This window comes from Pan paniscus, chromosome 21 (assembly GCF_029289425.2).
Source record: "Pan paniscus chromosome 21, NHGRI_mPanPan1-v2.0_pri, whole genome shotgun sequence".
Lineage (NCBI taxonomy): Eukaryota > Metazoa > Chordata > Mammalia > Primates > Hominidae > Pan > Pan paniscus.
This window is the reverse complement of record NC_073270.2, coordinates 50386802-50410704: the sequence shown is the minus strand read 5'-3', so window position 1 is coordinate 50410704 and position 23903 is coordinate 50386802. Positions and strand designations below refer to the sequence as shown.

Sequence of the window (23903 nt, the reverse complement as noted above, 5' to 3'; positions counted from 1 at the left end):
AGGCGGGTGGATCACGAGGTCAGGAGATCAAGACCATCCTGGCTAACATGGTGAAACCCCGTCTCTACTAAAAATACAAAAAATTAGCCAGGCATGGTGGCGGGCGCCTGTAGTCCCAGCTACTTGGGAGGCTGAAGCAGGAGAATGGCGTGAACCCAGGAGGTGGAGCTTGCAGCGAGCTGAGATCGTGCCACTGCACTCCAGCCTGGGCGACAGAGTGAGCATCTCAAAAAAGAAAAAAGAAAATTTAGTGCTTTGTTGATTTAAATAAAATTATCCTTGGTATTTTAGTGAGGAAATACATCAAAGCATGACTTTACCTATCTCAAAAGCAGATATTGTTATGTGCTATTAGGATATCTGGACACCCTGCCACCATAGGCGTTTGCCCTTGCAGGCATTACTAAATCGCTTCCTTCACCCAAAACATATCATGGCCATGAGTTGTGACTGCCAAGGAATGTGCCTTGCTAGTTTGAAGATGCAGTTAATTTTATTATTTTATTATTTTATTTTATTTTTTGAGACAGAGTGTCACACTGTCACCCAAGCTGGAGTGCAGTGACACGATCTCAGCTCACTGCAAATTCTGCCTCCCGGGCTCAAGCAATTCTCCTGCCTCAGCCTCTCAAGTAGCTGGGATTACAGGTGCCCACCATCATGCCCAACTAATTGTTGTACTTTTAATAGAGATGGGGTTTCTCCATGTTGGCCAGGCTGGCTTTGAACTCCTGACCTCAGATGATCCGCCCGCCTCAGCCTCCCAAAGTGCTGGGATTACAGGCATGAGCCACTGTGCCCAGCCAAAATTGATTTTAAAATGGTGTCACGCTGACTCTGTTATGCTCCTGTTTCCCTAACAGTGTCACCATGGACCCAGCCTCTTGCCATCTTTGCACTCTGCCAATCTCAGTGTGTTGGCAAAGTGAGTTTAAAATTGTAGTCATTCATCTAGCCAAAGTGATGATTCAAATATTTCAAAAAGCAAACCTTTACTCTTTCATAGAGAGGAGACTGAATTTTCCAAACAATCAAAATGTCACGCGCATCTGTGTGAAGAGACCACCAAACAGGCTTTGTGTGAGCAACAAGGCTGTTTATTTCACCTGGGTGCAGGTGGGCTGAGTCCGAAAAGAGAGTCAGCAAAGGGTGGTGGGATTATCATTAGTTCTTACAGGTTTTGGGATAGGCGGTGGAGTTAGGAGCAATGTTTTGCAGGCAGGGGTTGGATCTCACGAAGTACATTCTCAAGGGTGGGGAGAATTACAAAGAACCTTCTTAAGGGTAGGGGGGTTACAAAGAACCTTCTTAAGGGTGGGGGAGATTATAAAATACATTGATCAGTTAGGGTGGGGCAGAAACAAATCACAATGGTGGAAAGTCATCAGTTAAGGCTATTTTCACTTCTTTTGTGGATCTTCAGTTGCTTCAGGCCATCTGGATGTATACAGGCAGGTCACAGGGGATATGATGGCTTAGCTTGGGCTCAGAGGCCTGACATTCCTGTCTTCTTATATTAATAAGAAAAGCAAAACAAAATAGCGGTGAAGTGTTGGAGTGGCAAAAAATTTTGGGGCTGGTATGGAGAGATAATGGGCAATGTTTCTCAGGGCTGCTTCGAGTGGGATTGGGGCAGCATGGGAATCTACAGTGGGAGAGATTCAACTGAAGAAAGATTTTGGGGTAAGGGGTGGTATTGTGGGGTTGTTAGAAGGAGCATTTGTCATACAGAATTATTGGTGATGGCCTGGATGCAGTTTTGTGTGAATTGAGAAACTAAAGGAAAGACACAAGGTCTGAATAAAAGGAGAGAAATAGGTATTAAAGGACTAAGAAGTGGGAGGACCCAGGACATCCAATTAGAGAGTGCCCAAGGCGGTTCAGCGTAATTACTTGCTTGGTTGTTGAGTTTTTGGGCTGTATCCTTGGCAGAGTCCTCCTTTTTAAGTTGGAGGCTGAGCTTTGTGAGGTGTGTTTTGAAAAGACCATTAGTCCATTCTATCTTTCCTGAAGATTGAGGACGGTAAGGGGTATGAAGATTCTACTGAATACCAAGAGCCTGAGAAACTGCTTGGGTGATTTGACTAATAAAGGCCAGTCCGTTATCAGACTGTATAGAGATGGGAAGGCCAAACTGAGGAATTATGTCTGACAGAAGGGAAGAAATGACCATGACGGCCTTCTCAGACCCTGTGGGAAAGGCCTCTACCCATCCAGTGAAAGTGTCTACCTAGACCAAGAGGTATTTTAGTTTCCTGACTCGGGACATGTGAGTAAAGTCAATTTGCCAGTCCTGGGCAGGGGCAAATCCCCGAGCTGGATGTGTAGGGAAGGGAGGGGGCCTGAACAATCCCTGAGGACTAGCAGAATAGCAGATGGAACACTGAGAAGTGATTTCCTTGAGGATAGATTTCCACGATGGAAAGGAAATGAGAGGTTCTAAGAGGAAATGAGAGGTTCTAAGAGTTGGGCTAGCGGCTTGTAACCTACATGGAAGAGGTTATGAAATGATGACAGAATAGAATGGGCCTGTGAGACTGGAAGGAGATATTTTTCTTGGTCCAAGAACCATTTGCCTTGTGTGGGAAGATATTGATAGGTGGAAGTTTCAGCAGGAGAGTAGGTGGGAGTGACCCATGAGGAGGAGAAAAACTGGCTGTGAGGGACAGAAGTTGGAATGCTAGCTCTTTCTTTAGCTACCTTATCAGCATAAGCGTTGCCCCGAACGATGGGATCTGATGCCTTTTGGTGGCCCTTGCAGTGTATGACTCCAGTTTCCTTTGGAAGTAAAGCGGCCTTGAGAAGAGTTTTTATTAAAGAGGCAATAATGATGGAGGACACTTGCGTAGTGAGGAAACCTCTTTCAGCCCATATAACACCATGGTGGTGCAGGATATGGAAGGCATATTTAGAGTCAGTATAAATATTGATGCGTAGTTCCTTTGCAAGAGTGAGGGCTCGAGTTAAGGCAATGAGTTCAGCTTGCTGAGAGGTAGTGGAGGTGGGCAGAGTGGTAGCCTCAATGATAGATGTGGAAGATACTATAGCATAGCCTGCCTTTGCTGGTGTGTGGCGATTAGGCCTAGTGGAACTGCCATCAATATACCAGGTGTGATCAGGGTGAGGAACAGGAAAGAAGGAAATGTGGGGAAATAGAGTGAATGTCAGGTGTATCATAGAGATACAGTCATGGGGGTCACGTGTGGTATCAGGAATAATGTGGGAGGCTGGATTGAAGTCCAGGCCAGGAACAATGGTAACTGTGGGAGACTCAACAAAGAGTGAGTACAGCTGAAGGAGCTGGGGAGCAGAAAGTATATGTGTCAGGTGTGAGGAAGAAAATAGATTTTGGAAGTTAAAAGAACTGTAGAGAGTGAGTTGAGCATAGTTTGTGATTTTGAGGGCCTCCAAAAGTATTAGGGCAGCAGCGGCCACCGCATGGAGACATGATAGCCAACCTAAAACAGTAAGGTCAAGTTGTTTGGACAAAAAGGCTATAGGGTGCGGTCCCAGTCCTTGTGTACGAATTCCAACTGCACAGCCCTACACTTCGGCTGCGTGTAATGGTAATGAAAAGGGTTGAGATGAGCCAGGGAGAGCTAGTGTGGGAGCAGTCTCTAAAACTGTCTTCAAGGAACAGAAAGAGGAGTGGGGAAAGGATTGAGAATCTATGGAGTCAGCTAGGTTTCCTTTTGTGAGTTTATACAATGGTTTTGTTAGGATGGCAAAACCAGGTATCCAAAGACAAAAGTATCCAACCATGCCCAGGAAGTAAAGGAGTTGTTGTTTTGTAGAAGGGGCTGGGGTTTGAGAGATCAGTCGGACACGATCCGCAGGGAGAGCACATGTGTTGTTATGAAGAATTATGCTGAGGTAGGTAATGGATGGAGAAGAAATTTGAGCTTTGGACGGGGATACACAATATCCCTTGGAGAATAAATGTTGAAGGAGCAGGAGGGTGTCTTGTTGAGAAGATTCAAAGGAGGGGCTACAAAGAAGAAGGTCATCAATATATTGAATAAGGCAAGAAGCAGAGGGGTGGAAAGAAAGTAAATCATGAGAAAGAGCTTGGCTGAAGTAATGAGGGCTGGCCCTGAAGCCTTGCAGCAGTACAGCCCAGGTAAGCTGCTGGGACTGATGGGTGTCAGGATCGGTCCAGGTAAAAGCAAAGAGAGGCTGGGACAAGGGGTGTAGGAGAATAGTGAAAAAAAGCATCTTTAAGATCAAGAATGGAATAGTGAGTTGTGGAGGAAGATATTGAGGACAAAAGAGCGTACGGGTTGGGCACCACAGGGTGGATAGGCAAAACAATTTGGTTGATAAGGCACAGATCCTGAACTAACCTGTAAGACTTGTCCGGTTTTTGAACAGGTAAAATGGGAGAATTGTAAGGAGAGTTTATAGGTTTTAGAAGCCCATGCTGTAGCAGGCAAGTGATAACAGGATTTAATCCCCTTAAAGCCTGTTGTGGGATGTGATACTGGCATTGAGTGGGGTAAGCGTGATTAGGTTTTAATGGGATAGTAATGGGCATGTGATTGGTTGCCAGGGAGGGAGTGGAGGTGTCCCATATTTGTGGGTTAAGGTCGGGGGATATGAGAGGAAGACGCAAAGGAGGCTTTGGGTTGGGAAGAAGGGGGCAATGAGATGTGGCTGTAGTACAGGAATAATCAGGGAAGCAGATAATTTGGTTAAAATGTCTCAGCCTAATAAGGAAGCTGGGCAGGTGGGGATAACTGAAAAAGAGTGCATAAAAGAACGTTGTCCAAGTTGGCACCAGAGTGGGGGAATTTTAAGGGGTTTTGAAGCTTGGCCGTCAATACCCACAACAGTTATGGGGGCAAGGGAAACAGGCCCTTGAAAAGAAGGTAATGTGGAGTGGGTAGCCCCCATATCGATTAAACGGGATGTTTAAACTCCACTGTAAGAGTTACCCGAAGCTCAGCGTCTGTGATGGTCCAGGAGGCTTCTGAGGCGATCGGGCTACGTCAGTCTTCAGCTGCTAAGCCGAGGAGATCTGGGAAGGAGTCGGCCAAGGAACATAGGGTTTGGGCTCCAGGGGCTTTAGGAGTGGTGGCGATGGGAGTTGGACAGTCCGACCTCCAGTGGGGGCCCGCACAGACAGGGCACGGCTTAGGAGGAATCCCGGGCTGCGGGCATTCTGAGGCCTAGTGGCCAGGCTTTTAGCATTTGAAGCAAGGTCCACGAGGATGTTTTGAAGGAGCCACTGGGAGCTGTGGCTTGGATGTTCTGAAGTTCTTGTATGCTGGAGACGTGGTTGTGGGTTGTCTTACAGCAGAGGCAAGCAGCTGTAACTCAGAAATGCGTTGCTGTCTAGCTACCTCCTCTGTATTATTGTACACCTTGAAGGGGAGGTTGATTAATTCGTGTTGTGGGGTTTGAGGGCCGGATTCCAATTTTTAAAGCTTTTTTCTAATGTCAGGAGCTGGGTGATAAAATGCATATTAAGAATAAGGTGGCCTTCTAGCCTCTCTGGGTCTAGGGCGGTAAAGTGTGTAAGGGTTGCTGCTAAGCAGGCCATGAACTGGGCTGGGTTTTCTTCTTTACCTTGGGTAGTTTCTCTAAGTTTGTCATAATTAACAGCTTTGTAAGCTGCCTTTTTAAGCCCTTCAATTAGGCAGGAAACCATGTAATCTCGCCTAGCTGTACCTGGGGAATCTGCCTGATAGTTCCATTGGGGGTCCTCTCGGGGAACTGCTCTACTGCCTTCCTGGAGGTCAGGTTCATGAAGCCGGCGGTTATCAGCGTGAGACTGGGCTAGAGAAAAAACTCTTTCCCGTTCATCTGGGGAGAGGGTAGAAGTCAGGATGACATTTCAGTCACTCCAGGTTAAATTGTAGGACAGAGTTAGATATCGGGATTCCTGTATATATTTAGTGGGGTCTGATGAGAAAGAGCCTAAATGCTGGCTGATTTGGGAAAGGTCTGATAGAGAAAAAGGCACATGTACCCTGACTATGCCTTCAGCAACAGCCACCTCTCTAAGAGGAAATTGTTGGGCAGGTGGGGGAGAGCTAGCCGCAGAACGAAACTGAAAACCAGACTGGGTGTGGGGAGGGCGGGTAATAGAAGGGTTATAGGGTGTGGGAGCAGAGGCTGAAGAAGAGTTGGAGCCTGATTCAGCCTGGTGGGGAGCGAGCTGAGAAGGAGCAGTCTGGGAAGAAGGTGAGAGGTCAGATGGTTCAGTAGAACAGGAAGATTCACAAGACTCAGCGACGCTTGGGGTTGGGACTGAAGGGACAGGTGGGAGGGAAAGAAGGAGGATTTGGGACAAGTCGCATTGGGAACAGAGACTAGGGAGGGAACGAAGTGTGAAAAATGCCTGGACGTAAGACACCTCAGACCATTTGCCCATTTTTCGACAAAAATTATCTAGGTCTCGTAGGACGGAGAAATCAAAAGTGCCATTTTCTGGCCATTTAGAACCATTGTTAGTTTGTATTGGGGCCAAGTGGTGTTGCAGAAGAAAATAAGATGCTTAGATTTTAGGTCAGGTGAGAGTTGAAGAGGTTTTAAGTTCTTGAGAACATAGGCTAAGGGAGAAGAAGGAGGAATGGAGGGTGGAAGGTTGCCCATAGTGAAGGAGGTAAGTTTAAAGAGAAGGGTAGAGATATGGAGAAGGGGGTGGGGAGCAGCCCTGGGCTGCAATGTGGGTGAGCAGCCAAAGCAGGCATCCCCGCAATTGACTTGCCACCAAGGGAATGTGGGTGAATGACCAAAGCAGGCGTCCCTGCGGTGATCGGACACCAATGGAATGTGGGTGAATAATCAGGCAGGCGTCCCCGCAGTGATTAAATGGCAAGGGAAGACTGTCTTCCTGAGTCTGTGACCGGCGCTGGAGTTTTGGGTTCACGGATAAAATGTGTCTCCTTTGTCTCTACTAGAGAGGAAAAAGAACTGGAATTGGAAGGACAGGGAGATTGAAGGGTAGCAAGAGAGGCTGGAGAAGAGAGTGAAAAGACCACTTACCCAATTTGAAATTGGTGAGATGTTCCTTGGGCTGGTTGATCTGAGGACCCGAGGTCGTAAGTGGATCTCTTCACGGAGTGAGGGTGAGGACAGGGGACTGGTCTCCCGAAGGAGTCCCTCTGACCCGGGCCTTCAGCACCAAATGTCACACGCATCTGTGTGAAGAGACCACCAAACAGGCTTTGTGTGAGCAACAAGACTGTTTATTTCACCTAGATGCAGGCGGGCTGAGTCCGAAAAGAGAGTCAGCAAAGGGTGGTGGGATTATCATTAGTTCTTACAGGTTTTGGGATAGGCAGTGGAGTTAGGAGCAATGTTTTGTGGGCAGTGGGTGGATCTCACAAAGTACATTCTCAAGGGTGGGGAGAATTACAAAGAACTTTCTTAAGGGTGGGGGAGATTACAAAGAACTTTCTTAAGTGGGGGGAGATTACAAAGTACATTGATCAGTTAGGGTGGGGCAGAAACAAATCACAATGGTGAAAGGTCATCAGTTAAGGCTATTTTCACTTCTTTTGTGGATCTTCAGTTGCTTCAGGCCATCTGGATGTATACATGCAGGTCACAGGGGATATGATGGCTTAGCTTGGGCTCAGAGGCCTGACACAAAAGACCTGAAAAAGACAACTTGAGACCAACAGAATGTCTCTCCCTCTCCCCCGTTTCTTTTCTCTTTTTTTTTTTTTTTTTTAGCAGCAGTTTACTCAAAAGGTAAACAAAAAAATCTTTTGCTATCTCTTATTAATACTATATGAGGCAGGGTGCGGTGGCTCCCGCTTGCAATCCCAGCACTTTGGAAGGCCAAGGCAGGCGGATCACCCTGAGATCAGGAGTTCAAGACTAGCCTGGTTAACATGGCAAAACCTTTTCTCTACTCAAAATACAAAAATTAGCCTGGCATGGAGGCGCATGCCCAATAATCCCAGCCACTCAGGAGGCTGAGGCAGGAGAATCACTTGAATCCAGGAGGTGGAGGTCGCAGTGAGCCGAGATCACGCCACTGCACTCCAGCCTAGGTGACAGAACGAGACTCCATCTCAAAAAAAAAAAAAAAAAAAAAAAAAAGAACAAAAAAAAAACTATGTGACTATCTAGTTCAAAATAGAAAAATGATTCTACTTTTGCATCAATGCATTATAAATATAAAGCCTAATTTTAATAAAACCTTATAAATCATCTAATCTCAATCAGCTTTGACCACACGAGATAATATTTCTATAAACCTTTTATAACTTCTTACAATTTTTCCATTCCTCTTTCTTATCCCAACTTTCTATATCCATTCAGTTAATCTATTTTATTCTTTCCTTCTTTTATCCCAATTTCATACAGCCTTTAAATAACCTCTAAACTAGGCAAAACCACTTTCTCTTTAACAAAAACCACATGCTTATGTCTTTCTTATAATCTTCCTTCCTAAAAAGATGTCTTACTTTCCTTACATATTCTGAATACAGAATTGTCTTCCTTCTGGTCTCTAGTGTTAGTTACCATATATTAGTCAGAATTTTAAATCTTAGTAATCTTAATTTATACTGAAAATCTAAGAAGTAATTTTTTTTTTTTTTAGAGTCTCACTCTGTCACCCAGGCTGCAGTGCAGTGGCGCGATCTCAGCTCACTGCAACCTCCACCTCCCAGGTTCAAGTGATTCTTCTGCCTCAGCCTCCCAAATAGCTGGGACTACAGGCACACACCACCACGCCTGGCTAATTTTTTGTATTTTTAGTAGAGACAGTGTTTCACCATGTTGGCCAGTCTGGTCTCAAACTCCTAACCTCAGGTGATCTGCCCACCTCAGCCTCCCAGAGTGCTAGGATTACAGGTGTGAGCCACCGCCCAGCCAGAAGTATTTTGTCACTATGTACTAACAATTGATTAATACACATTTTATAATATTTGGAAACACAGGCTTTCTAATGGAACAATTTTTCAGTGTGGAATAGGATACTTTTACTAGCGGATCTTAATATCTCTTTTTTTTTTTTTTGAGACAGGGTCTTGCTCTGTTGCCCAAGCTGGAATATAGTGGTGTGATTATAGCTCACTGTAGCCTCAAACTCCTAGGCTTGAGTGATCGATCCTCCTGCCTCAGCCTCTTGAGTAGTTAGGACTAACAAGCATGCAACACCACTCCTGGCTAACTTTAAAATTTTTATTTTGTAGAGACAAGGTCTCACTATGTTGCCCTGGCTGGTCTCTAACTCCTGGCCTCAAGCAGTCCTCTTATCTCAGCTTTCCAAAGTGCTGGGATTACAGGTATGAGCCACCACACCCAGCCCCTAAATATCTTTTGTTTCTCTGAAATAAGAAACCAAAAGTATATGAGCTTAAACTTACATGTAGTAATTAATGTCTTAGCATTATATCTTATTTGGAAATGATCTAGATCTTCAATAAATATTCATAGTTTAATTTAGCTTGGCAAAACTCTAAAGGCATAGTTACCAAAAACATTTGAAAAACTTTTTCCCTTTTGTGGCCATCGCCAAAGCAGGAGTAGCCAAAATGAAGTTTGATCCCTTTGTGACTTATTTTTTTTTCATTTTTTTGTTTGTTTGTTTTTGAGACAGAGTCTTGCTCTGTTGCCCAAGCTGGAGTTCAGTGGCACAATCTCGGCTCACTGCAGCCTCCCACCTCCTGGATTCAAGCGATTCTCCTGCCTCAGCCTCCAAAGTAGCTGGGCTTACAGGCGTGTACCACCATGCCCAGCTAATTTTTGCATTTTCAGTAGAGACTGGGTTTCACTGTGTTGGCCAGGCTGCTCTCGAATTCCTGACCTCAGCTTCCCAGTGTTGGGATTACAGGTGTGAGCCATCACACCTGGCCTTAATTAATTTTATTAAATAACATTTTTTTTAATGGAACACTTCAGAATTTACATTTCATCCTTGCACAGGTGACATGCTACTAATCTTCTCTCTATCATTCCAATTTCATTTTATTTATTTATTTATTTGTTTATTTGTTTATTTTGAGACAGAGTCTCTCTCTGTCACCCAGGCTGGAGTGCAGTGGTGCAGTCTTGGCTCACTGCAACGTCCACCTCCCAGATTCAAGCAATTCCCCTGCCTCAGCCTCCCAAGTAGCCAGGATTACAGGCATGTGCCACCACGCCCAGCTAATTTTTGTATGTTTAGTATAGATGGGGTTTCACCATGTTGGCCAGGCTGGTCTCGAACTCCTGACCTCAGGTGATCCACCCGCCTCAGACTCCCAAAATGCTGGAATTACAGGCGTGAGTCACTGCACCCGGCCTTCATTCCAATTTTAGTATATGTGCTGCGAAGCGAGTACCTCACTGAATTTTAGACAAGGTAGGAAATTTACATTTCAAAGCACAGAGAAGAAATTTAAGCTTTCCAGAAAGCCGCTTAAGTTTTACATTTTTTTTTTCCATCAGCAAAAAATCACACCAACAAGAAAGGAAGCGAACAGAGAGAGGGACTCACCATATAATTAAAAGAGGGGTTTCAGTCACCTGAAAAAAAATTCCCCAAAACAAGATCCAAAATAGAAGAAGCAGAAAGGCTCTATTTTAAAAATTATAGTCTTAACACCTGCTTTTAATCAAGTTGACTTTGAACTACAGAGCTCTTAAGAAAATCTTTTTATCAGGTTTTAGCCAGATAAATTAACACACATTCTCGATTTTGTTTTTGTTTTTGGCTTTTCCTCTCTGAAATTTACATTAAGAAGAGTTTTGGAGGAGGGGCATATTTGTTTATAAGAGGTCTAGGGTAATCACTCTTTTAAGCTGTTTGTCTTTGAAATGTTTTAATTAAATGTGTCCTTTCTTTCTGAATATGTGGTTTCATTAAGCTTAGGAGAGAAGGCTAAACAAAATAAAAATTCCTATCGTAGTCTAAATAGAAACCAAAATTTTAAATCAAAGGTATACCTGCACAAGTTACTCAAAACCAACATAAATAGGTGTGCATGAGACCAACAGCAGGTGCTCATACAGCACCCAGCACGGAGCCCAGTACACAGTAAGCACTCAGTGCTGGCTAGCTGTTCTCATTATCATCATCATCATTGTCATCCTCATATATGTATGAGTGGCTGATCAATCTCTGAGATCATGGATGAGGAAGACTTTGGAAGTCAAGACATAAAAGGAAACTTTGAAGAAGGTCAGGTTATCCCAGGCCAGGGCAAGATACTAGAGCTGCATGGTAGCACTGCAGAGCTATAATAAAATGGGAAGCAGCAGCCCATGATTTCTGGGGGTGCTGGGGAAGATGAGGACCCAAGGGGAAACCACCGACAGCTAGTGATCAGCTTGACTAAAGAACTTCCCACAACCAGAGTTTTGACCCAAGATAGTACAGGATTTGGAGGAGGGGTGAATTCCTCATCCCAGGAAATGTACAGAGCCAAGGCTCAGTGGACAGCTGTCATCAGGAAGAGGATTCCTGCACTGGTGACAGGTTGAAGGAAATGACTTATTAGGTCCTTTATTTGGTCTTGATCTCTCTGAATAAGGGTCCCAAGATTCCCTCCCCTGTTGTGGCCACATAGTCAGCAACAGTTCATAACATAATAAGTTATTAAACATGTTAAGTTACATGTAACATAATAAATATATTTATTTACATAATAGCATTACATTTTTGTTCATAATTACATAAATTAAAATTTACATTTACATTCATATTTTCATCATTATGATACATATCTATAATTATTTCATTCCTACATTGTGTTTGTATACTTTTACGTTAACCTCTTCTTGTGACATTGATTTTGTAATGTCATTTTCTTTAGAGAGAATAAGAAGATATTTTAGTCTTTTCTGTAGCACAGTTGACTAATTTTTTTTTCTTTTTTTCTTTTTTTTTTTGAGACAGAGTCTTGCTCTGTCGCCCAGGCTGGAGTGTTGTGGTGCAATCTAGGCTCACTGCAAACTCCACCTCCTGGGTTCAAGCGATTCTCCTGCCTCAGCCTCCTGAGTAGCTAGGACTACAGGCGCGCCTGGCGAATTTTTGTAATTTTAGGAGAGACAGGGTTTCACCATGTTGGCCAAGCTGGTCTCAAACTCCTGGTCTCAAATGATCCACCCACCTTCGCCTCTCAAAGTGCTGGGATTACAGGTGTGAGCCACCGTGCCCGGCCCCCATTTTTTTTTTTTAAGGCAGGGTCTTGCTCCATTGCCCAGGCAGGCGTGCAGTTGTCTGATCTTTGTACACTGCAGCCTCAAACTCTTGGGCTCAAAGGATCTCCCCGTCTCAGCCTCCCAAGTAATCAGGACTACAGGCATGTGTCTCCACATGCAACTAATACTTTAAGATTTTGTAGAGATGGAGTCTCACTATGTTGCCCAGATTGGTCTTGAACTCCTGGCCTCAAGCCACCCTCCCACCTTGGCCTCCCAAAATACGGGGATTACAGGCATGAGCCACTGTGCCTGGCCCCAAATTTTTTATGGTCGATAAAGTTTCTTTCAGCTTTGCAACTTATTACTGGTACAGTAGCCCCCTCTTCTGCAAGGTTTTGCTTCCTGAGGTTTCAGTTGCCCATGGACAACCACAGTCTGACAATATTAAATGAAAAATTCCAGAAATCAACAATTCATTAAGTTCTACATTGCATGCTGTTCCGAGTAGCGTAATGAAATTTGGTGCTGCCCCACTCTACCCCACCCTGTCCCACCAGGGGTGTGAATTGCCCCTTTGTCCAGCATCTTCACTACCTGCCCATTCGTCAACTTAGTAGTTGTCTTGGCTATTGGATCAAAAAAAACATAGTCTAAATAGGATTCCGTACTATCCACGGTTTCAGGCACCCACTGAGGGTCTTGAAATGTATCCCTCGAGGATAAGGGGGGACTACTGGAAGGTCATAAAATTCTAGGATTGTTGTCAAATTTGGAAGAACCTCTATCAAGTTTCTTTCATATCAGAGCTGTAAGATTTCCGGACTTATTATGTTTCCTTGATGACTAATCTTAACATTTTTTTGAATTGATGCTTTCTATTACATCCTTTTTGTAGTGGTGTATTTTGACTTTTGTTGTTTTCATCAATGTCAGTATTCCGTGACAACTTCTCCTTAGCTAGATCTTCCAAAATGCCAGAAGCACTGGGGCAATACCCAAAAGGAGGGGAAGTATGACAGAGAGGGAAGTTGGAGTGAGAAGGGCAGCAGTCTTAATAAATTACAGTTAAAACATCTTACATTGGCAAATTCTACTAAAGCATGTGATCCTGAGTGTGCATTACTTGGCCCCTCCCAGGCCCCTGGAAGGCCCCTGGGCAAGTGAGGGGCTCTAAGGCTTAAGCTGTGATTTTCACAGTAAGTTTGCTAAATCCATTTCTGCCTTTCCCCAGCGTGATGGGGAGATTTTGTCCACCTCCACTTAAGCGTTGTTTTTTACAGGAAGCCTCCAGAATAAGCTAGTTGCCCCTACGCCCACCCCATTATGTGCGTCATGAGGCTGGAGGTCATGACTATCTGGTTCCTTCTGTATCCTAAGTAGACTGAAGAGTGCCTGGTACATAGTAGAATCTTAGGCTCAGGGCTGAGGTGAGCTGCCAGGGTCATGCAGATAGGAACTGCCAGAGCTCGGGATCAGCCAGAATGAATGAGTGAAAGAACGAATGAATGCCAGCTTCCCAGACTCAGTCAGGGAAACCTTATTTCTTTCTTTTTTTTTTTTGAGACAGAGTCTCCCTCTGTCACCCAGGCTAGACTGCAGTGTGCGATCTCAGTTGACTGCAACCTCCGCCTTCTGGGTTCAAGTGATTCTGCTGCCTCAGCCTCCCAAATAGCTGGGACTACAGGCGCACTTCACCACTCCTGGCTAATTTTTGTATTTTGAGTAGAGATGGGATTTCACCATGTTGGCCAGGCTGGTCTGGAACTCCTGACCTCAAGTGATCCTCCTGCCTCGGCCTCCCAAAGTACTTGGATTACAGGCATGAGCCACTGTGCCTGACCAGAAACCTCATTTCTTACCAGAACCCTTGATGGCCTGCTTCCCATCCTCCATCCTGGAAGACTGATCTGAAACCCCAGGAGGAGGTCCTCTGAGCCCTGAGGCAGAGATATCTCACCTGGAAGATGGGTCTAATGACTGCACCCCACACACACCAGAGAGGACTGCAGATAGTGCGGGATGAGAGGAAGATCTCTGGCCCTGGAGACAGCATCATCAAGCGGTAGCTTCATCTTTGGGAGCTGGGGCCTCTGCAGGAGCTTTACCCTCCTCTCTCCATGCTGAGCCTGTCTCAACCCCCTAACCTGCACCCCAGTCTTTTGGGGTCACCTCAAGGCTTTGGCTGATGCTTCTTTGCTGACGTCAACCAAGATGATGGACCCATTTGTCCTCATAAAGTAACTCTTGAACATACATGCACTTCTCCCTCCCTCCTCTTGCTTTGAAGGGTGGGTGGGCACCTGCCACCATGGGCAGGGTGAGGGCCAGCCCCATACCCCCGATGTCAGAAGGCAGCTGCCCCTGGCCTGTGGGTTTCTCTCAGAGGGGCCAGGTCTTCCTCACCACGTGTCCCCAGCACCTAGCCTGGGGCCCAGCCCAGGGTCACACTCAGTAAATACTGGCTGAGAATTAAGGGGGAACTTTCTCGTTCCCCTCCAACACTTTTCTTTTCTTTTTTTTGAGACAGAGTCTCACTCTGTCGCCCAGGCTGGAGTGCTGTGGTGCGATCTCGGCTCACTGCAACCTCCACCTCCCAGATTCAAGTGATTCTCCTGCTTCAGCCTCCTGAATAGTTGGGATTACAGGTGCCCGTCACCACGTCTGGCTAATTTTTGTATATTTAGTAGAGACGGGGTTTTGCATGTTGACCAGGCTGGTCTCGAACTTTTGACCTCAAGTGATCCACCCGCCTTGGCCTCCCAAAGTGCTGGAATTACAGGCATGAGCCACCGCACCCGGCACCAACGCTTTTCTGCAAGTGCTAGTGTCTGCCATAGAGACATCTGTGCACGCCCAGGGGCGGCTGAGGGGCCATAAGCCTCCTTTGACTCCATTATCTTGCCTGTGCAAGCCAGACGATTGCCTGAACCCACAACAGCTTCGCCAGAAGAGGGGCTTACTCATCACTTCCACACAACCTGTTCCCCTCCCCCACTGGGACCAGCTGGGGTTGAGGGGGTGAGGGTCAGGCTGGGAAAGGCTCCTGGAGATTGCATTTGCAACCTACCCCTCCCCTGCCAACCTCTATTACCACACTGAGAGGAACAGGGAGACATCACTAAATTGAGGACCTAGGTAGAGGGAGAAGAAGAGAGTGTCCTGTCAGCCTTCAAAGGTTATTCAGAGCTCTTGGTGCAGGAAGGCCCTGCTAGAAAACTCCAAGAGTCCAGGAGGGCCTTGGGCATAAAAGCTCAGAGTTGTCCTCAAGAAGCAACTGCATGGCAGTTATATCAGATGCACATTCAACAATAATAATAGCAAACCCTTACACAGATCTACAAGCCCTTATCCACACTTCAGAGATCCCAGTGTTTCTGAACAAAATAATGTACGTGTAACACCAAAACTCATTGGGTAGCCAAAACCTAACCTGAACAGATGTATGAATACTCGTATATTGTTTTCTGCAGAAATATTAATGTGTTTCGTTATGGGATGCTAAGCCAGATCCCACTACCCACTAGTGTGTTATATAAGTCATGTGCTTTCCAAAACCCCAAAACTCCCTAAATTCCAAAATGCATCAGGACCCTGAGACACTGGAGTTTCAGTTAAGGAGTTGTGACCTGTGTAGCTTCCTCCATGACAGGCACTGTTCTAACTGCTCTCCATAATATTAACTCATTCAATCCTTACAATGACCTGACAGAGTAGAACTTACTATTATTCTTCCAATTTTATAGATAAGGAAACTGAGGCAGAGAGAGGTAAAGTGACTTGCCCAAACACATACAGCTAATGAATGCTGGAACTGAAGCTTCCAGAGCCTAGTTCCAGAGCCCACTCTCCGAACAAGTCTACCATCTATTTCCCTTAAAAGGACTGGTGAGGCCGGGCGCAGTGGCTCACACCTGTAATCCCCAGCACTTTGGAAGGCTGAGGTGGGTGGATCACCTGAGGTCAGAAGTTTGAGACCACCCTGCCAACATGGTGAAACCCCGTCTCTACTAAAAATACAAAAATTAGGTGGGTGTGGTGGCGGGCACCTGTAATCTCAGCTACTTGGGAGGCTGAGGCAGGAGAACTGCTGGAACCCAGGAGGCGGAGGTTGCAGTGAGCCGAATCCGTGTCATTGCACTCCAGCCCAGGCCGACAACAGCAAGAATCCGTATAAAAAAAAAGGCTGGTGAGAGGGGCGTGGAGGTTGAGGGGTGTGGTAAACAGTAGGAGATAACGATTTTATGTTGTGTGTGTGCTATGGTTTGGATGTGGTTTGTCTCCTCCAAAATGCATGTAGAAACTTGGTCCCCAATGTAATGGTATTAGGAGGTGGGGCCTTTAAGAGGGGATTAGGTCATTAGGAGGGATTAATGCCTTTCTCACAGGAGTGGGTTAATTCTCACAGGAGTGGGTGAGTTATTGAGAGCAGTTCATTACAAAAGTGAGTTTGGCTTCCTCGGCTTTCTCTTGCTTCCTCGGCTTTCTCTTGCTTCCTCTCACCCTACGATGCATTCTGCTGTGTTACAACACAGCACGAGGCCCTCACCAGAAGCTGACCAGATCCAGCCACCCTGTCTTGGACTTCCCAGCCTCCAGAACTGTAAAAAACAAACCCCTTTTCTTTGTCAATTACCCAGTCCCATGGGTTCTATGACAGCAACAGAAAGTGGACAAATTGTGTAACATGCACATGTCCAGGAGGGTGTGTGAGAGGTAATCCTGTTGTTACAGTTGTTCTGTAGGGTGACCAACAATTGGGAATTTCCCTGGGACTGTTTTGGTTTTAGCACTGAAAACTCTGTATTTCAATAAACTACTCAGACCTGGTAAACCAGGATGGTTGGTCACCCTAGTTCTTGGCCTCTTTTCCTATGAGCAACATGAGGCTCATGACCCACTGAGGAAGATTCTAGGATCTGAAGATGCACTTTGTCTACATAACACAGCTTCTCAACCCAAACCAGGATCTCCAGCAGGCACTTACTCAAGACATGGGGAAGAAGCCCCGGAGAAAATGCTGGCTGTATCAGATTCAGCGAGGGACGATGCCTCTGTCTCCACCTGGCATCTTCCTAAGAGGTTTTCAAGGACCAATGTGACTCTATCAGGCTTTCACCTTGAGTGTTGATGCTGGCCTCCATTGTAAATACAGTGGGAATACACTTGATATTCTAATTTAGAAATGCCTGACTCTCATCCCCAGCTTTGAACTTTAACTCCTCAAAGTCCAAAGTGACTTCTTAGGAATGACCCACACCATGAGCTCATATCTATCTTCCTGAGGCCTGCCCAGACCTGTCGAAGTAGAGAGAAGAAGACAAGGCCCCTGCTTTTGAGAAGCAGGTATGGGCTATGGAGGCAGGACAGAACTATGCCCCAGGTTCAGAGAGTGGGGAAGAGAGTCCTGTGTGCTGAGGGCTCCCATGGACTCCTGGAGCAGGATAAGGAAGGAATGGGGGGAGGATGGGGATACCATACAATCCTCCTGAGGGCTGAGGATTCCCCCAGTCAAGAACTGAGGCTGGAGACTGCTGTTTAAACATGGCAGGTTGAACACACTTATTTCTCTCCATTGTTCTCTGAAATTCCAAGAAAATGACACAGGGATTTTTTTTTTTTTTAAATGCACATCTATCTACGGGGACAAAGAAAACGTATGAGGAAGAAAATAGCAGATGAGAAGAATCAACCAAATTCCGGAAGCTGGAAGGCAGATGGTGAGTGGGGACTGACAAGAAACCCAGGAAGTTGAAACCTGGCTGCTCATGGGGAGCCTTTAGGACAAAGCAAATTGCAGAATCTCAGGCTCAGGGATTGGAGGGACCAGAAATCTCTGAAGACCAAGTGGTGTCAGGTAGGGCAGAAGACAGAAGGGTGGGTTGGTTATCAATCTGGGAGACAATTGGATGTCCAGGCCTCCTACCCCAGCTGGCACAGGCAAGATGTGACCCCACCCCACAATAACACGAGGCCCACCCACTGGATAGGCTGGATGAAAAGAATAATCTGAGATGATGTTTGCTATGGTTTGAATGTGGTTCCCCAACAAGCGTGTGTTAGAAACTTAATCCCCAGTGCAACAGTGTTGGCAGGTGGGGCCTCATGGGAGGTGTTTAGGTCATGGGGGCTCCACACTCATGGGTGGATTAATGCTGAGTATAAAAAGGCTTGAGGCCGTGAGATCAATCTCTTGCTCCCTCTCTTACCCTCTCGGACTCTCTCATCTTCTACCATGGAATGATGCAGCAAGAAGGCCCTTGAATGATGCCAGCACCTTGATATTGGACTTTCCAGCCTCCAGAACCATGAGCCAATACATTTCTGTTCCATAAAAATTACCCAGTTCCAGGTATTCTGCTATAGCAGCACAAAATGGACTAAAACAATGTTGGCACAAGACTCAGTGCTGGGCCTGGCATGCAACAGGTCCTTGGTAAGTTGTCACTATGATTATACTCAGGCCTCTTTCTTGCTCTCTTATTTTCTTCTCCTGGTCAGAAAGAGGCTTAAAGACATATGATATGGACAGCAGAATCTGGCTTCCTGGTAACACTCTTTCCACCTATCCATGTACCCTCCTCACCTACCAGACTATTTGATGTGGCAGAAATGAGCAGCCTTCTAGATCTACTATCCTCTAATTTTTTTTTTCCCCCAAGACGGAGTCTTGCTCTGTTACCCAGGCTGGAATGCAGTGGCATGATCATGGCTCACTGCAACCTCTGCCTCCCAGGTACAAGCAATTCTCCTGCCTCAGCCTCCCAATTAGCTGGGATTACAGGTGTGCACCACCGTGCCCAGCTAATTTTTGTATTTTTAGTAGAAACGGGGTTTCACCATGTTCGTGAGGCTGGTCTCGAACTCCTGACCTTGTGATCGAACACCTCAACCTCCTAAAGTGTTGGGATTACAGGCATGAGCCACTGCAATGGGCCTACTATCCTCTTCTTTAGTAACAGAATCTCCTTTTTTTTAGCTGGGTACCTTGCCTTACAGGTATAAGACATTTCCTAGTTTCCTTTGCGATTAGATGTGGCCATGTGACTATATAAGCAGAATTTGTTGTGAGGAAAACCAGGTATCTAGATCTTTAAAAGACAGAAGTGGCCAGGCGTGGTGGCAGGCGCCTGTAGTCCCAGCTACTTGGGAGGCTGAGGCAGGAGAATGGCATGAGCCCCGGAGGCGGAGCTTGCAGTGAGCCAAGATAGTGCCACTGCAGTCCAGCCTGGGCAAAAGAGTGAGAATCTGTCTCAAGAAAAAAAAAAGAGAGACAAGCACTAGCTGCTGCATCCTTTCCTCAGCCCTGCTCTCTGGACTGCAGATGTGAAGGCTGGTGCCCCAGCAGCCATACTGCACAATGAAGATAGGGGCTGGATGCTAGGGATGGCAGAGCAGAGGGATAGAAGGAGGCATCTTCACAGAGTTGTCACATCAGTGGCATTGCCTGCCTCTGGCCTTTTTACACAACAGAGAAATAAACTTCCATCTTTTTTCAGCCACTATTATTTGGGGGTTTTCTGTTGTGTGCAACTGATCCTAATCCTGTCTGATAAATGTGAGTGAAAGGGCAACCTGTCCCTTGTCCTCTTTCTTATTCAGAGATCTTAGAAGATCAGAATCAGCAGGGACCTTGGCTGTGTGGGGCAAAATCTGGCCCACAGATGTTTTCTTTGGCTTATACAAAGTTTTAAACATTAGGACACATTTGAATACAGTTTAAACATTAAAAGATGGGTCTCCGGCTTTTTTGGATGATTGGAGGATCTGGCAACACTGGATTTATGTTTCAGCACAGCAGCATCTTGACGAGGCATTCGCTCTCTCCTTTCCACAATCCCCACCTCTCCCATTGTGTGAGGATGTTCTTCTCCTCCTATGAGCGAGGCGTGTCTATGGTTTATCCTATTAATTAGTATGTATATGTTATCCCCACTACACAGATGAGAAAATCAAGGCTCAAAACAACTTTCCCAAAGCCACAGAGCTGTAAGTGGTGGAGCTGAGGCTCCTGATCATATACATTTTGATCATGATTTTTATTTATTTATTTGAGACAGAGTCTCCCTCTGTGGCCCAGAGGGATTTTCGTGCCTCAGCCTCCCGAGTAGCTGGGATTACGGGTGCATGCCACCATGCCCGGCTAATTTTTGTATTTTTAGTAGAGAAGGGGTTTCACCACATTGGCCAGGCTGGTCTCAAACTCCTGACCTCAGGTGATCCGCCCGCCTCGGCCTCCCAAAGTCCTGGGATGACAGGTGTGAGCCACTGCACCTGGCCTGGAATAGATCTTGAACTAGATTTTTCAGGAGGGCTACATTGGAGGTAGAGAGACATTCTCAAACATACACAATCTCTGTTGTCTTCTCACAGGAGTGGCGTGCTGTGTGGATAATGAATATTGGGGAAGGCATCTCTCTCCAGCCCCTCTCAAGCTTTCTGTAGTCACTGGTCCACTCTGTATTGCTATGAAGAAGCTCAAGACCAGCCTGTATCACTCGGGGTCCTGGCAGGAACCAGGTGCCACACTCAAACTGAGTAATTGAAGAGGGTTTAATATGGGAGTTATTTACAAAGGTGTGGGCTGGTGTAGCTGCCCATATGCCCTCGAAATCACCTCTACATGGCAATAGCTACTTACTGCTAACAGAGTCTCTCTCTCTCATTGCTGCAAATATTTTCTAGCCATGCAAGAAACTCAGCCAGTCATGTTGAACAAACTAAGAGTGCCAGAAAGTTAATGTCCTGGAAGCATTGCCAGAGGGGAGGGGGCAGTTAGATTCCCCAGCTTCCTCGCTCCTCAGCTGGGTTAAGCCTGCAACATATTCATCATCTCCCAGAGTGCTGCCCAGGGATAGAGCTCCAGGTGCTCAGTGTGGTGACCTGCTCATGTCAGCTTCTTCCCCTTTCCTGTCTTGTTTCGCACCCACATCCTTCCCATGTTTCCTCTTCCCAAATAAACTACTTGCATTGAAATCTTTGTCTCAGGCTCTGCTTCTGGGGAAACCTGAACCTAGAGAGGAGAGTTTAAGGAAAGCAACAAAGGGTGGTGTGGGACTCTGGTAACAAAGGGAACCACTGCCTTTCAAGAAAACGGCAGGAGGCCGGGCACGGTAGCTCATGCCTGTAACCCCAACATTTTGGGAGGCCAAGGTGGGTGGATTATTTGAGGTCAGGAGTTCAAGACCAGCCTGGCCAACATGGTAAAATCAAGTTTCTACTAAAAATACAAAAATTAGCCGGGCATAGTGGTGGGTGCCTGTAATCCCAGCTACTCCAGAGGCTGAGGCATGAGAATTGCTTAAGCCCAGGAGGTGGAGGTTGCAGTGAGCTGAGATTGCACCACTGCACTCCAGCCTGGGCGACAGAGTGAGACTCTGTCTCAAAATCAATCAATCAATCAATAGGCAAGAGGGAATCTGGAATGGGGAGGGTATGGAGAGGTGGGCCAGGAGGACTGACAGGAGATGTGGCCTTGGGAGAAAGACACAGTCAGCCCAGTAACTGTGCACCGAGGGAAAGGGGGAAAGAATATCCTGACCTCTCTCCTCTCATCTGCTGTTCTCCTGCTGGTGCTCCCTGTTGACAAAACCCAACCAGAGCCAGAGGGCAGGAGAGCCCATTGGTGTCACCCACAGCAGCATGGCTGCCGGACACAGAGGAGCAGAGCAGCGTGTAGAAGGGTGGAGAGTGCACCTGCAGGGGCAAACAGAAGAACTGCAGCACGCAGCCTGGCCCTTTGGATCTGACCCATTTGGAATGCAGAATTTTGATAGTCTAGGATCTGGGTAAAGGGTTTTCCAGGTGTCAGGATGGAAGCGACTAAGGTGCAGAGGCTGGAGGGCTGGGGCAGGTAGAAGCAAGCATTCCTGTTACCTACTGCTGTGTGACAATCTCCCCCTAAAACACAATGGCTTAAAATAACATCCATTTCATTACATATCTCAATACTGTAGGTCAGGAATTTGGGCTGGGCTTACTTGGGTAATTCTTCTGTCCCACATGGCATTGACCGAAGCCTGGTTTTCAGTGGGCAGCTGGGCTGGATGGCCCAACACAGCTTTGCTAACATGATTGCTGTCTTCGTAGGGATGGTGGAAGCCTGGGCTCAGTGGGACTGTCAACTGGAATGGCCATATGTGGACTCTCTTAGCATGATGGTCTCTTCTAGAAGCTTGGGTTCCCAGAGAGAATGTTCAAGAGGCCCCAAAGGACACCACAAAGCTTCTTTATGACCAAGGCTCGGAAATCCAGGAAGCTTGCTCCCATCACGCTCTATTACTCCAACAAGTCACTCAGGCCAGCCCAGGTCCAAGAGGAGGAAACCTAGACTCCATCTTGCAATGTGAAGAACTGCAAATAATTTGTGTCACCCTTAAGCAACCAGCAACTCATCTAGGTTGATTGTCATTTCAGCAATGTGGTGGGAAGTGGTGGGACTGATGTTGAAGAGGGACTTGAATGTCATGAGAGGCTGGGGAGGTAATAAGGTGGGGAGTGAAGTTTCTCGAGTCAGATTCAAATTTAAACCCCAGTTTTGCCACTTACAACCCATGAGCCAAGCAGGCTGTCTCTCTATCTGAACCTCAGTGTCCTCATCTGTAAAATGAGGAGAACACCTCCTACATCTGAGGATGACTGTAAAGATGAAATGGGATGGGTGCTTATAAAGTGCTTCCCAGTGTACCTGGCTCCAAACCTGTCTCAGTAAATGGCAGCCCCTATTATTGAACCCGAGTAACACAGAGAGCCAAGAAAGGATCTTACAAAAAACTCCCCTGGCTTTGACAATGTATGAGACCCACTGATAGGGTTTGGCTTTGTGTCCTCACACAAATCTCATCTAGTAGCTCCCATAATTCCTACATGTTGTGGGAGAGACTCGGCGGGAGATAATTGAATCATGGGGGATGGTCTTTCCCATGCTGTTCTTGTGATAGTAAATAAGTCTCACAAGATCTGATGGTTTTAAAAATGGGAGTTTCCCTGCAGGAGCTCTCTCTTTGTCTACTGCCATCCATGTAAGATGTGACTTGCTCCTCCTTTGCCTTCCGCCATGATTGCAAGGCCTCCCCACCATTGTGGAACTGTAAGTCTATTAAAGCCTCTTTCTTTTGTAAATTACCCAGTCTCAGGTATGTCTTTTTTTCATGAGATGGAGTTTCGCTCTTGTTGCCCAGGCTGGAATGCAATGGTGTAATCTTGGCTCACCACAACCTCCACCTCCCAGGTTCAAGTGATTCTCCTGCCTCAGCCTCCCAAGTAGCTGGGATTACAGTCATACACCACCACGCCTGGCTAATTTTGTATTTTTTTTTTTTTTTTTAGTAGAGATGGGGTTTCACCATGTTGGTCAGGCTGGTCTCAAACTCCCGACCTCAGGTGATCCTCCTGCCTTGGCCTCCCAAAGTCCTGGGATTACAGGCATGAACCACTGTGCCCAGGCTCGGGTATGTCTTCATCAGCAGCATGAAAATAATGGACTAATACAGCCACCCTCTCCCTCACTCCCACATACAACCAAACCCCAAATCCAGCTGATTTTACACCCAAAATGCAGCTTGAATATGAGTTTCTCCGCTTCCCCCACTGATATCACTATGCCCTACCCAGACCATGGCAGTTGCCTCCTTCCTGGTATCCTGTCCTCCCTCACCCCCGCTGGCCCCCTGTAATGCCCTCCCCTCACAGCAGGGAGCCCAGGCTTCTCAAAGTGCCCTGTGGGTGCGAACCACCTGGGGGTCCTGTTTGTATAAAATACAGATTCTACTTCAGTAGGTCTGGGATGGGGTCTGAAAGTCTGCATTTGTAGTCAG

General features: G+C 46.4%; 1 long non-coding RNA gene and 1 pseudogene across 6 annotated transcripts in view; one reads left to right on the top strand and one right to left on the bottom strand.

Annotated features, from left to right (window-relative positions):
- The window catches only part of LOC106634193 (uncharacterized), an 89391-nt gene extending 68328 nt beyond the window's left edge, over window positions 1–21063 (top strand). For 2 of the 6 annotated variants that reach the window (XR_010111000.1, XR_004668237.3), the window contains 5 exons: window positions 9156–9248; window positions 13953–14152; window positions 17740–17807; window positions 18337–18523; window positions 20461–21063. This is a non-coding gene — a long non-coding RNA (uncharacterized LOC106634193). The remainder of the gene's footprint in view (window positions 1–9155; window positions 9249–13952; window positions 14153–17739; window positions 17808–18336; window positions 18524–20460) is intronic. The other 4 variants (XR_004668240.3, XR_004668238.3, XR_010110999.1 and 1 more) reach the window with 3 other exon arrangements.
- On the bottom strand, window positions 9845–9934 carry LOC112437997 (U6 spliceosomal RNA; annotated as a pseudogene).
- Window positions 21064–23903: the final 2840 nt, after the last annotated feature.